The sequence below is a fragment of the Schistocerca americana genome, chromosome 10, assembly GCF_021461395.2.
Source record: "Schistocerca americana isolate TAMUIC-IGC-003095 chromosome 10, iqSchAmer2.1, whole genome shotgun sequence".
Taxonomy (NCBI): domain Eukaryota; kingdom Metazoa; phylum Arthropoda; class Insecta; order Orthoptera; family Acrididae; genus Schistocerca; species Schistocerca americana.
The window spans coordinates 59,691,171-59,706,743 of NC_060128.1; the positions used below are offsets into that span (position 1 = coordinate 59,691,171).

General features: G+C 44.3%; 1 protein-coding gene and 1 pseudogene across 1 annotated transcript in view; both read right to left on the reverse strand.

Moving 5' to 3' along the window:
* Positions 1-15,573, reverse strand: part of LOC124552229 (peroxidase-like) — a 339,571-nt gene that overhangs the window by 47,855 nt on the left and 276,143 nt on the right. The window lies entirely within an intron of this gene.
* On the reverse strand, positions 15,357-15,474 carry LOC124552944 (annotated as a pseudogene).

The following is a 15,573-nucleotide window of genomic DNA, read 5'->3' on the forward strand; positions in this document are numbered from 1 at the left end:
TACTGTTGCGCTGCCGTCTCCCCTACAAGAAGTACGACTTGAAATACATAGATACAGGTGGGGATTTCTAGTGAACATCTAGATAATTAAGTACGCATTGTCTGAACTATAATACCAGAGGTGGTATTAGTAGTAAGGCTAGGCAGATAAAATTCTCATAATTTCCCAGTTTTCGCACTACCGGAATGTTCTTCCCCCAAAAATTTCCACTAGGTTTCCCCAGAAACTATTTTTCCCAAAGCCGCGAAGAAAACCCTCCAATCTGGAGTCGTTGCCGTGGTGCGATCTGAGCTCGATGGATCATCCCAGGTTTGCCAACCTGAGCGTTACCGAGACCTACCGAAAATGTCCCCGCGAGCTACTAGTAGCTCGCGGTCGACAGTTTGGTCTACAATTTTATAATGGGCCCATGTCTTCGCAAAACCTTCCGTGTTTTTAAATTAAATAAATCTCACACTTGGGCAACTGGTGCGTTGTGATCTCCGCAGTGACATTGTTGTGCAGTTGGACTACGGCTTCACACCGGGAACCCTCCATCGCACACTGCATGCAGATGGAAATAAAATCAACGAAAAATCTGGGAAGCTGCATAGCGTATTCCTAATTTCCTCGGGTCAGCTATAGGGTCGTAAAATCAACATGACTCGATGTTTCGGCGATCCATATGCTCACCATCTTCAGGAGAGATCAGAATTCGGCGTGAGTCAGCAGCAGCAGTTCTCCCAGTACCGGAATGTTTTTCTCCCAAAAATTTGCCCTAGGTTTCCCCAGAAACTATTTTTTCAAAAGCCGCGAAGAAAACCCTCCAATCTGGAGTCGTTGCCGTGGAGCGATCTGAGCTCGATGGAGCATCCCAGGTTTGCCAACCTGAGCGTTACCGAGACCTACCGAAAATGTCCCCGCGAGCTACTAGCAGCTGGGCCCATGTCTTCGCAAAACCTTCCGCGTTTTTAAATTAAATAAATCTCACACTTGGGCAACCGGTGCGTTGTGATCTCCGCACTGACAGTTGGACTATGCCTTCACACCGGGATCACTCCACCACATTCGAGAGGACGACGGTTCAATCCCGCGTCCGACCATACTGGTTTAGCTTTTCCGTGATTTCCCTAAATCACTCCAGGCAAATGCCGGGATGGTTCCCTTGAAAGGGCACGGCCGGCTTCCTTCCACGTTCTTCCTTAATCCGATGGGACCGATGACCCCGCAGTTTGGTCTCTTTCCCCCAAACAATCCAACCCAACCGACCAACCTCCACCACACACTGCATGCAGATGGAAATAAAATCAATGAAAAAATCTGGAAAGCTGCATAGCGCATTCCTAGTTTCCTCCGGTCTGCAATCGGATCGTAAAATCATGACTCGATGTTTCGGCAGTCCATCTGCTCACCATCTTAGTTTCCTCCGGTCTGTTATCGGATCGTAAAAACATGACTCGATGTTTCGGCAATCCATCTGCTCACCATCTTCAGCAGAGATCAGAATTCGGGGTGACCCAGTTCTAAGCAAAGAAGGGAAAGCAGAAAGATGGAAGGAGTATATAGAGGGTCTATACAAGGGCGATGTACTTGAGGACAATATTATGGAAATGGAAGAGGATGTAGATGAAGATGAAATGGGAGACACGATACTGCGTGAAGAGTTTGACAGAGTACTGAAAGACATGAGTCGAAACAAGGCCCCGGGAGTAGACAACATTCCATTGGAACTACTGACAGCCTTGGGAGAGCCAGTCCTGACAAAACTCTACCATCTGGTGAGCAAGATGTATGAGACAGGGGAAATACCTTCAGACTTCAAGAACAATATAATAATTCCAATCCCAAAGAAAGCAGGTGTTGACAGATGTGAAAATTACCGAACAATCAGTTTAATAAGTCACAGCTGCAAAATACTAACGCGAATTCCATAGAGACGAAGGGAACAACTAATAGAAGCCGACCTCGGGGAAGATCAGTTTGGATTCCGCAGAAATGTTGGAACATGTGAGGCAATACTGGCCCTACGACTTATCTTAGAGCCGGCCGGAGTGGCTGTGCGGTTCTAGGCGCTACAGTCTGGAACCGCGAGACCGCTACGGTCGCAGGTTCGAATCCTGCCTCGGGCATGGATGTGTGTGGTGTCCTTAGGTTAGTTAGGCTTAAGTAGTTCTAAGTTCTAGGGGACTGATGACCTCAGATGTTGAGTCCCATAGTGCTCAGAGCCATTTGAAGCAATTTGAAGCACTTATCGTAGGAAATAGATTAAGGAAAGGTAAACCTACATTTCTAGCATTTGCAGACTTAGAGAAAGCTTTTGACAATGTTGACTGGAATACTCTCCTTGAAATTCTAAAGGTGGCAGGGGTAAAATACAGGGAGCGAAAGCCTATTTACAATTTGTACAGAAACCAGATGGCTGTTATAAGATTCGAGGGGCATGAAAGAGAAGCAGCGGTTGGGAAGGGAGTGAGACAGGGTTGTAGCCTCTCCCTGATGTCATTCTATTTGTATATTGAGCAAGCAGTAAAGGAAACAAAAGAAAAATTTGGAGTAGGTATTAAAGTCCATGGAGAAGAAATAAAAACTTTGAGGTTCGTCGACGACATTGTAATTCTGTCACAGGCAGCAAAGGACTTGGATGAGCAGTTGAACGGAATGGACAGTGTCTTGAAAGGAGGATATAAGATGAACATCAACAAAAGCAAAACGACGATAATGGAATGTAGTCGAATTAAAGTCGGGTGATGCTGAGGGAATTAGATTAGGAAATGAGACACTTAAAGTAGTTAAGGAGATTTACTATTTTGGGAGCAAAATAACTGATGATGCTCGATGTAGAGACGAAATAAAATGTAGAATGGCAATGGCAAGGAAAGCGTTTCTGAAGAAGAGAAATTTGTTAACATCGAGTATTGATTTAAGTGTCAGGAAGTCGTTTCTGAAAGTATTTGTATGGAGTGCAGCCATGTATGGAAGTGAGACATCGATGATAAATAGTTTGGACAAGAAGAGAATAGCTTTCGAAATGTGGTGCTACAGAAGAATGCTGAAGATTAGATGGGTAGATCACACAACTAATGAGGAGGTATTGAATAGAATTGGGGAGAAGTGGAGTTTGTGGCAGAACTTGACAAGAAGAAGGGACCGGTTGGTAGGACATGTTCTGAGGCATCAAGGGATCGCAAATTTAGCATTGGAGGGTAGCGTGGAGGGTAAAAATCGTAGACCACGAGATGAATACACTAAGCAGATTCAGAAGGATGTGGCTTGCAGTAGGTACTGGGAGATGAAGGAGCTTGCACAGGATAGAGCAGCATGGAGAGCTGCATCAAACCAGTCTCAGGACTGAAGAGCACAACAACAACAACAACAACAACAGTGTTTCTTCCGAAGATGGCGGATAGGCGGGTCTCCGCAATATCATGTTTGTTCTACGTTCGGGCAGTGAGCCGGAAGGGACCAGCAAGAGCCATAGCGTCAGAAAAGGCTACGCGGCCGCACAGCACATCGCTCTTACCTTACCTAGTCGGCGTGACGCCCGGATATGGCGGTGTGTGCACGGCAGAAGGTCGGCAGTCGCAGCTCCACCACCGCATGTGGTCCATCGCGAGCGGCCGCTGCCTTTATACCCTCACATCAGCCAGAACGTTCGCTGGCGCCCGCATACGCCGTACGCAGTAAGTCCAGGAAAACCGTCCTCGTTCCGTGGAAGCGTTATCGTCACCACCTCTGGCTCAGCCTTTGTGGGTGGCCGATCACGAACCCGCGGCGTGTCTGCGGGATGCGCTGCGTTCGTACGCGGCCGACCCCTGCACTATTTCTGGGCTGTGCCGGAATAGCCGGCGTCGCGAAAACGAAAGGGACGCCAGGCAGCGCTGAAAGGTGACGCGAGTGCATCGGCGGGTAGTACTCCGATTTGGCGGAGACGTGCGCCTAAGCACGGAATACTGTGGCCTAAGTCACGTGCGGGTACCACACTACCGGCCATTAAAATTGCAACACCAAGAAGAAATGCGGATGATAAACGGGTATTCATTGGACAAATATATTATACTAGAACTGACATATGATTACATTTTCACGCAATTTGGGTGCATAGATCTTGAGAAATCAGTACCCAGAACAAGCACCTCTGGCCGTAATAACGGCCTTGATACGCCTGGTCATTGAGTCAAACACAGCTTAGATGGCGTGTACAGGTACAGCTGCCCACGCAGCTTCAACACGATACCACAGTTCATCAAGAGTAGTGACTGGCGTATTGTGACGAGCCAGTTGCTCGGCCACCATTGACCAGACGTCTTCAATTGGTGAGAGATCTGGAGAATGTGCTGGCCAGGGCAGCAGTTGAACATCTTCTGTATCCAGAAAGGCCCGTACAGGACCTGCAACATGTGGTCGTGCATTATCCTGCTGAAACGTAGGGTTTCGCAGGGATCGAATGAAGGGTAGAGCCACGGGTAGTAACACACGTCAAATGTAACGTCTACTGTTCAAAGTGCCGTCAATGCGAACAACAGGTGACTGAAACGTGTAACCAATGGTACCCCATACCATCATGCTGGGTGATATGCCAGTATGGCGATGACGAATACATGCTTCCAATGTGCGTTCACTGCGATGTCGCCAAACACGGACGCAACCACCATGATGCTGTAAACATAACATGGATTCATCCGAAAAAACTACGTTTTGCCATTCGTGCACTCAGCTTCGTCGTCGAGTACACCATCGCAGGCGCTCCTGTCTGTTATGCAGCGTCAAGGGTAACCGCAGCCACGGTCTCCGAACTGATAGTCCGTGCTGCTGCAAACATCGTCGAACTGTTCGTGCCGATGGTTGTTGTCTTGCAAACGTCCCCATTTGTTGACTCAGGGATCGAGACGTGGCTGCACGATCCGTTACAGCCGTGCGGATAAGATGCCTGTCATCTCGACTGCTAGTGATACGAGGTCGTTGGGATCCAGCACGGCGTTCCGTATTACCCTCCTGAACCCACCGATTCCATATTCTCTGCCGGCCGCGGTGGTCTAGCGGTTCTGGCGCTGCAGTCCGGAACCGCGGGACTGCTACGGTCGCAGGTTCGAATCCTGTCTCGGGCATGGATGTGTGTGATGTCCTTAGGTTAGTTAGGTGTAAGTAGTTCTAAGTTCTAGGGGACTTATGACCTAAGATGTTGAGTCCCATAGTGCTCAGAGCCATTCCATATTCTGCTAACAGTCATCGGATCTCGACCAACGCGAGCAGCAGTGTCGCGATACGATAAACCGCAATCGCGATAGGCTACAATCCGACCTTTATCAAAGTCGGAAACGTGATGCTACGCATTTCTCCTCCTTACACGGGGCATCACAACAACGTTTCACCCGCCAACGCCGATCAACTGCTGTTTGTGTATGAGAAATCGGTTGGAAACTTTCCTCATGTCAGCACGTTGTAGGTGTCGCCACCGGCGCCAACCTTGTGTTAATGCTCTGAAGAGCTAATCATTTGAATCTGACAGCATCTTCTTCCTGTCGGTTAAATTTCGCGTCTGTAGCACGTCATCTTCGTGGTTAGCAATTTTAATGGCCAGTAGTGTATAAGAGGCGGTCAAAATTTTCCATCTGAGGGGGTTGCTGCAGCGCTGCGCGACTCTGCTGCGGGTATATTGGTACCGACATGTCTTTCCGACGTGCGAGCGGTAAATGCGAAAACCAGAATGTGACGACGTTGTTATCTAACGCGTCCAAACACGACTAAAGTGCTGTTATTCTTTTCTTCGCTGGCTAAGGGCAAACACTGGTGGGCATTGTAATCTTACCCACCCACACATCGCCATTTAATATCTCTTAGTCTCTTGATTAATTTCAAAAGCTTCGAGAGGTGTAAGATATACAAAAGAAAAAGTTTTTACTTATCTTCATTTTCTCTCTTTGTTGTTGGCTGCAGTTATTGCGTCTAGGGGTACATTCTTACGGCTGAAATTTTGATTTATTACTTTGTCGGTTCCTGATGACTAAATAACTAATCAAGATTTGCCTGTATTATTTTTCGTCATATTTTTCAATATAACACCGTCTTTTCAATTTCCACTTTATCGGACCAAAAATGACACTACTGGCCAAAAAAATTGCTGCACCACGAAGATGACGTGCTACAGACGCGAAATTTAACCGACAGGCAGAAGATGCTGTAATATGCAAATGATCAGCTTTTCAGAGCATTCACACAAGGTTGGCGCCGGTGGCGACACCTACAACGTGCTTACATGAGGAAAGTTTCCAACCGATTTCTCATATACAAACAGCAGTTGACCGGCGTTGCCTGGTGAAACGTTGTTGTGATGCCTCGTGTAAGCAGCAGAAATGCGTACCATCACGTTTCCGACTTTGATAAAGGTCGGATTGTAGCCTATCGCGATTGCGGTTTATCGTATCGCGACGTTGCTGCTCGCGTTGGTCGAGATCCAATGACTGTTACCAGAATATGGAATCGTTGGATTCAGGAGCGTATCACGGAACGCCTTGCTGGATCCCAACGGCCTCGTATCACTAGCAGTCGAGATGACACGTATCTTATCCGCATGGCTGTAACGGATCGTGCAGCCACATCTCGATCCCTGAGTCAACAAATACAAAATAACAACAATAACTGTATATATCTTTTATGTTTATGCATGTAAACTGTGTTTGGAACGAAAATAGTTGCTTTAGTTACATAAAAGCGCATAAGTTGTCTTAGAAGATGTCCTATCATCCTGTCCCTTCTCCTTATCAGTGTTTTCCACATATTTCTTTCCTCTCCGATTCTGCGTAGAACCTCCTCATTCCTTACCTTATCAGTCCACCTAATTTTCAACATTCGTCTATAGCACCGCATCTCAAATGCTTCGATTCTCTTCTGTTCCGGTTTTCCCACAGTCCATGTTTCACTACCATACAATGTTGTACTCCAGACGTACATCCTCAGAAATTTCTTCCTCAAATTAAGGCCGGTATTTGATATTAGCAGACTTCTCTTGGCCAGAAATGCCTTTTTTGCCATAGCGAGTCTGCTTTTGATGTCCTCCTTGCTCCGTCCGTCATTGGTTATTTTACTGCCTAGGTAGCAGAATTCCTTAACTTCATTGATTTCGTGACCATCAATTCTGATGTTAAGTTTCTCGCTGTTCTCATTTCTACTACTTCTCATTACCTTCGTCTTTCTCCGATTTACACTCAAACAATACTGTGTACTCATTAGACTGTTCATTCCGTTCAGCAGATCATTTAATTCTTCTTCAATTTCACTGAGGATAGCAATGTCATCAGCGAATCGTATCATTGATATTCTTTCACCTTGTATTTTAATTCCACTCCTGAACCTTATAAAATGCAATTTCTATTCTACAAGGATGTAAAATACACTAACTCCGAATAAAGAACAGTTCTAATCTTGTGCAAAAAATAAATAAATAAATAAATAAATAAATGAAAATAAGAGAGAGAGAGAGGGAGAGGGAGAGAGAGAATTCGTCGAATTCCAGTTCCTCTCACATTCCTTTATGTTTCTTTACCAACGCTACCATTACTACCGGTAATTGTACTATCTACTACGTCACTTATATATTGTACCAAAACTACCGAACCATTGTTTTGGCAGGGCGCAACTCAAAATTATCAAAAAAATGGCTCTGAGCACTATGGGACTTAACATCTATGGTCATCAGTCCCCTAGAACTTAGAACTACTTAAACCTAACTAACCGAAGGACATCACACAACACCCAGCCATCACGAGGCAGAGAAAATCCCTGACCCCGCCGGGAATCGAACCCGGGAACCCGGGCGTGGGAAGCGAGAACGCTACCGCACGACCACGAGATGCGGGCTCAAAATCATCCACGGTCAACAAGAACGTCACGCTGCGTCGCTTTCCTATCACGAAATGTTGTAGCATTTCAAAATGAAAGGGGGAAACACATTTTAGAGGACGGATGTGTCTGTAAAGTCTGAAATGACCAAGGTGGAGCGCCGGTGACGCAGCTAGCGACATACTGACACGTGCGCTGTGTAGCAGGGCGACCCCTGACTTAGCCGCCCACGCATTCTCCGATTACCTCTGCGGGTAACTTCTGAGACGCGGAGCAGTCGCGGGCTTCAGAAATCCCCGCTCTTGTACGGCGTGGCTCACCAATAAACGACCCAATTTCTCACAACAGTTGTAGGAAACGCAAAACTGCCGAATAAACCAGAGCGGAAATTTCATCTCATGACTCGAGAAGAAATCCTAAGTACAGAGGTCTTAGAGGATTACAAAGAAACGGAAAATGTTTTGTGGACTGATTTGTCTCAAGGTAAAAAAGAATAGAGTGGAGAAACATTTGGTGAGCCTTTGAATGATGGTCAAAATCATATACAGCAAATCAGAAGTCAACAGACAATTTAAGGTCCAATTCACATTTCTAATTTCATTCCATTTTTTATATTCACTTTTTTTGTCAAGAAAGTACGCAAGAACAATGATGTCGACAGCAATTGTAAGGCAGACATTATGTACTGCACCACACACATTCTCTTTCCTGAAATTTTAAGGATCCTCTATCGAAAAATTTATGGGATTGAAAAAATGTTGGAACTTTTTTTACACCGTCGAGCGAAGATGATGACATTACAGCAGACTGCAGGGTCAATACAACCCACCAGACAAATATCTTCTTTAAAATTCTATGATTCTGTGTTAAGCAATGAAATTTAAATTCTAATTTAGAGGCTTGTCTAATGTTCCTCTAACCTACGTTATTTCTTACCTTTGGGCAAATCATTTCACAAGACTCGAGATAAATTTTTTCTAATTCTTTGTTATTTTTAAAATTTTTGACAGTTAAATGTCACACCAATGTAACTTTTTCTGCGCGAAACGGACGAAATTTTGACACGTTATTTGCCTTTCTAGCGTAGCTGATTCAAAGAAAGTATTTTTGACAGTTAAACACCCAACTCATATAAGTTTTTATGTGTAAAATAGTTAGGCTTTGAAGAGATGAAATTTTTTTGACGCTTCATTTATATAGCCAGCAGCAGCTATTCGTGAAATATTTTGATTTTTCCATCAAATCACTAATTAGGCTTCTCGTAATCACTGTGATCACTTTCACGCATGTGTTCTTTTTTTAGAACTAGACATCATTTCCCATTCTTCGTTCGATTATGAAAATTTGGGCAAAGATTTTTCCCTCCTATCTGTAATTAAACTTTTCTGAATCACCCTAAGTACTTTTAAGCAATTAAAACCTTTTTAGCCTTCTGTACCTCAATCTGTAATAACTTCTCCCTCCGCCGCTGAAGACCCCTTTTCTTAGCACCTGGTAGAGGTGTCAAGTTGAAATTTATGTAGAATATCAAGGTATACGGTGCCTTGGATGTGTAAAACGTCGAAGCTACTAAGTCAACGCAGTAAAAGATACGGCCATTTATATCATATGTTTTGATACGCGTAAATTCACTCATCAAAACCTATAGGATACCTAGAATCGTGTAATTTGGCAAGAAACAAGGTTTTAAAGTACAAGTAAAGGAAATAAATCGGAAATGGTTACTTTGTAATCATATCACACCAAAACAATGTTTTTTATCAGTTGTTATCCGACTGTGTCTGTCTTGCTGTTAAGACTCCTTTTTCTCAGGAATTCGTAGATTTACGATATCTTGGCAATAGCGATATCGATAACAGGCAAAAACTGTCGAGATTCTTGATTTCCGGGATGGATGAACTATCTGTGTACCGGTACCTAATTAAGTTTATACGGATACCCTTGATGCGAAAGTCCTATTCGTATTCATCCGAACTTTTTTTTACGCTGGTCAATTTGAAACCCTGCTTCTCACTCTTCCCGGTAGCTGAGTGGCCAGCGTGACAGAATGTCAATCCTAACGGCCCGGGTTCGATTCCCGGCTGGGTCGGAGATTTTCTCCGCTCAGGGACTGGGTGTTGTGTTGTCCTAATCGTCATCATTTACGCTGGTCAATTTGAAACCCTGCTTCTCACTCTTCCCGGTAGCTGAGTGGCCAGCGTGACAGAATGTCAATCCTAACGGCCCGGGTTCGATTCCCGGCTGGGTCGGAGATTTTCTCCGCTCAGGGACTGGGTGTTGTGTTGTCCTAATCGTCATCATTTCATCCCCATCGACGCGCAAGTCGCCGAAGTGGCGTCAAATCGAAAGACTTGCACCAGGCGAACGGTCTACCCGACGGGACGCCCTAGCCACACAACATTTCATTTCATTTTACTAAGAAAATTCGGACAATAGTCCACTGGGTAATTTCTACTGTTTTCTCTCCACTCAAATAACAGACCACAAAGAAATTGCAGTTTTGCGCAAAACTTCGCAGCTTTTCTTGAAGAGAACTGGATGTCAAATATATAAAGAAAATTCTGATACAAAAATTTGTCCCTATAAGATTGGCTTCTAAAAAGTACCAGCAAAATGGGGTCATCGCGCACGAACGAGATGACCTAGTTTCCAAAAACGTATACAGCTTTAGATTTTTACGAAAGCGACCAGTGATTTATCCAGACACATTATAATGAGCGCTGGACCCCCTTTCTGTTCGTCCTGTATGTTAATGAATTGGCAAATAATACTAATGGAAACCTCAGGCTTTCTGCAGATGATGTGGTTATATCTAATGAAGCAATGTCTGTAAAAAAATCTGCATAAATACTGTGAGATCTTGATAAGATTTAAAAGTGATGCGAAGACTGGCAACTTGATCTGAATGTTCAGAAGTGTAAAGCTGTGCCCTTCACAAAACGAGAAGAAAGTTGTATATTATAAATACTATATCAGTCTCTATATATAAAAGGAAATATCCTGACTGATTGACTCATTATCGCCCAACCCAGAGCCATACAACAGAAACATGAAATTTGGAGAGGGTGTTGATTTTACACTGTAGGCATCGTTTGTATGGTATTGCCCGAAATTCCATCCCTAAGGTGGAGCAGTAGGGAATGAAAGGTTCGCTGAAAAATGTCGCTATTACGGCAATACTGGAGCTAGAACTACGAAAATTCGTAATTGGTTTCTCGGCCAGAAATAGGAAAACACGTGTTTCAGTGTTTTTGGAAATTCAGCCCAATAAGGGGGTGAAATAAAGGATGAAAATTTTTATGAAAACATTTCATTATGAAAGCATTTTAAAATTAATGTAAAAGAAATTTTATATGGCTTGTCGGTTATAAATAAAAGGTTTTAATGTTTTTTGGATAATGGGACCGCTATCGAACGACCACATAGGCTCCGTTGTAGGCTGGGCAAGAGGCCGACTTCGTTTCATTGGTAGAACAGATTCTGCAAAGGAGATTGCTTATAAACGTCTCGTAGCCATCTCAGAATTTGTTTATGTTTGTGGGGCGCGCAGCAAATAATACTGACAGAGGAAATTGAACGCGTACAAAGAAGAGCTGCACGAATAGTCGCAGGTTAGTACGACTCATGGCACAGTACCAAAAACGTGCAGAAAAAATGAAGTGGAAAACACCTGAAGACGGAAACTATCCCGTGATAGAGTAGCTACAAAGTTTCGACACTGCCCAGCGCAGTAGTTGCGCGGTCAGCGTGGCGCATTTCAAACCGAAGGGTCCCGGGTTCCATTCCCGGCCGGGTCGGATATTTTCTCAGCTCGGGGCCTGAGTGTTGTGCTGCCCTTACGTTCGGCAGTGTGCCATTTCTTGTTGTGGTCTTCAGTCCTGAGACTGGTTTGATGCAGCTCTCCATGCTACTCTATCCTGTGCAAGCTTGTTCATCTCCCAGTCCCTATTGCAGCCTACAGCCTTCTGAATCTGCTTAGTGTATTCATCTCTTGCTCTCCCTCTACGATTTTTACCCTCCACGCTGCCCTCCAGTGCTAAACTGGTGATCCCTTGATGCCTCAGACCATGTCGTACCAACCGATCACTTCTTCTAGTCAAGTTGTGCCACAAACTCCTCTTCTCCCCAATTCTGGTGGTGGTGGTTAGTGTTTAACGTCCCGTCGACAACGAGGTCATTAGAGACGGAGCGCAAGCTCGGGTTAGGGAAGGATTGTGAAGGAAATCGGCCGTGCCCTTTCAAAGGAACCATTCCGGCATTTGCCTGAAACGATTTAGGGAAATCACGGAAAACCTAAATCAGGATGGCCGGAGACGGGATTGAACCGTCGTCCTCCCGAATGCGAGTCCAGTGTGCTAACCACTGCGCCACCTCGCTCGGTCTCCCCAATTCTATTCAATACCTCCTCATTAGTTATGTGATATACCCATGTAATCTTCAGCATTCTTCTGTAGCACCACATTTCAAAAGCTTCTATTCTCTTCTTGTCCAAACTATTTATCGTCCATGTTTCACTTCCATACTTGGCTACACTCCATACAAATACTTTCAGAAACGACTTCCTCACACATAAATCTATACTCGATGTTAACAAATTTCGCTTCTTCAGAAACGCTTTCCTTGCCATTGCCAATCTACATTTTATATCCTCTCTACTTCGACCATCATCAGTTATTTTGATCCCCAAATAGCAAAACTCCTTTACTACTTTAAGTGCCTCATTTCCTAATCCAATTCCCTCAGCGTCACCCGAGTTAACTCGGCTACATTCCATTATCCTCGTTTTGCTTTTGTTGATGTTCATCTTATGTCCTCCTTTCGAGACACTATCCATTCCGTTGAACTGCTCTTCCGAGTCCGTTGCTGTCTCTGACAGAATTACAGTGTCATCGGCGAACCTCGAAGTTTTTGTGACTGAAACGGGAAGTACCCTCTGCGATGCACCTCGCAGTGGTTTGCAGAGCATACAGCGTGTAAACGATAACTGTTTACAGCATCTAATTGCGACGTAGGTGAAGTCGAGACGAACAGTTTGATACACTAGTAAACTTGCGGCCTAGCAAGCCTGCAAAACGTACCAAGTACAACGCATACAAGAAGTGCGAGATTTTCGATATCGTTTCCCGACAGCTCATAGCTTCCGTGCTGGCAAATATGCGCGGTGTGTACTATGGGACTTAACTTCTGAGGTCATCAGTCCCCTAGAACTTAGAACTACTTAAACCTAACTAACCTAAGGACATCACACACATCCATGCCCGAGGCAGGATTCGAACCTGCGACCGTACGGTCGCGAGGATGCAGACTGTAGAGCCTAGAACCGCTCGGCCCCTCCGGCCGGTTGTGTACAAGACAATCTCCTGTTTCCGACTCGTTGAACGACTTCAGCTGACTGTTACAGCCACTCAAAGTAACCGAGTTTCGGTTTCTTATTCCTATTATTTACCTATAAACGTAGAAACCGCACAAAGATGGAACAATTTTGACTCCCTCAATTTCAAGATTCTCAGAGACAAAATATTAAATTTAACATGCAAATGAAACAATACTTAGTCCATCTAATGTTCGCTGCTTTTCTCCAAAAGTGATATGTGGTTGAATACTACAAAATATCAGCATTATCCTCTCGTTGATTCCAATTTTTTTAAACTCTGTTCAAAAATCATGTTGTAATCGAGGATTACGCCGCTGTTTGGGCATTGCTAACAGTCCGCGCTGAAGGGTGAAAAATGGATCAAATGGCTCTGAGCAATATGGGACTTAACTGCTGAGGTCATCAGTCCCCTAGAACTTAGAACTACTTAAACCTAACTAACCTAAGGACATCACACACAGCCATGCCCGAGCCAGGATTCGAACCTGCGACCGTAGCGGTCGCGCGGTTCCACACTCTAGCGTCTAGAACCGCTCGGTCACACCGGACGGCGCTGAAGGGTGAAAACTGAGGTTGAAGAACAATTTTTCGTATTAATTTGTTCGTTTTCAACAGCTACAAGCAAATAAAGGCAAATTACGTAGACACAGTCAGCATATCTGTATTTTTTACGTAGACTGTAAATGAATTCTCGGGCTTTGGTATTTCTCCTCATACGACGTCGCAAGTTTGTTGTGGTTCCTCCCCTTTTTAACCTTTTAAAGCAAATGGAGCACTGTACGTTATTGATACCGCACTTCATAAAATACTTCCAGATTAGGAATGATACCATTTTGTAATACAATTCCGATGACGACAGAGAGAAACTACGACACAGACAAGTCTGACACACTGCACGTTCACGTGTACTGTTACAGTATTGTCTCAGCAATGTTGTATTAATTCTTATGCCACGTGTTTGTTAGTCGTGTCTATCGGCATTGCTGTTAAAATAGCAGTGATCGCTTTTCCCATTTTCTATTACAAACCTACAGGATATCTAGAATCCTGAAATTTGGCAAGAAACAAGGTTTTAAAGAACAAGTAAAGGAAAGAAATCGGAAATGGTTACTTTGTAACTATACCACAACAAGACAATGTTTTTTATCAGTTGTTATCCGACTGTGTCTGTCTTGCTGTTAAGACCCTTTTTTCTCAGGAATTCGCAGAATTACGATATCTTGCCTGCGTCGATATCGATAACAGGCAAAAACTATCGAGATTCTCGATTTCCGGGATGGATGAACTATCTGTGTGCCTAATTAAGTTTGTACGGAACCCGTGATGCGGAAGTCCTATTCGCATTTATCCGAACTTTTTTTACGCTGGTCAATTTGAAACCCTGCTTCTCATTCTTCGTTTGACTATTAAAAGTCCATTGTGTAATTTCTACTGAGACTTGTTTTCTCTCCACTCAAACATCAGACCAAAAAGAAGTAGCAATTGTGCGCAAAACTTCGCAGCTTTTCTTGAAGAGAACTGGGTGTCGAAGACACTAAGAAAATTCTGATACAAAGATTTGTCTCTATAAGATTGGCTTATAAAAAGTACCAGCAAAATGGAGTCATCGTGTACGAACGAGATGACCCAGTTTCCAAAAAGGTATACAGTTTTAGATTTTTACGAAAATATGGCGTGAATTAAAGAGACCAGTGATTTATCCAGACGCATTATAATGCGCAATGGACCCCTTTCTGACCGTCCTGTATGTTAATGAATTGGCAAATAATACTAATAGAAACCTCAGGCTTTCTGCAGATGATGTGGTTATATCTAATGAAGCAATGTCTGAAAAATACTGTGAGATCTTGATAAGATTTAAAAGTGATACAAAGACTGGCAAATTGATTTGAATGTTCAGAAATGCGTATTTACAAGCAATGGAGCTTCTCCTTTTTTTAAAAAAAATGTTTGTTTAACTCCGTCCGAACAGGCGAAGATGGCGCAACGGTACCGACCGGCCGCCGTGTCATCCTCAGCCCACAGGCGTCACTGAATGCGGATATGGAGGGGGCACGTGTTCAGCACACCGCTCTCCCGGCCGTATGTCAGCTGACGAGACCGGAGCCGCTACTTCTCAGTCAAGGAGCTCCTCAGTTTGCCTCACAAGGGCTGAGTGCAACCCGCTTGCCAACAGCGCTCGGCAGACCGGACGGTCACCCATCCAAGTGCTAGCCCAGCCCGACAGCGCTTAACTTCGGTGATCTGACGGGAACCGGTATTACCACTGCGGCAAGGCCCTTGGCTGATAAATACCGGTTATTCAGAACTAAAATATCGGTTCGGTTTTAACCGGTCGGTTTTTCCCATCCCTACCACAAACCTCGAAAGTAATCGAGCCTATG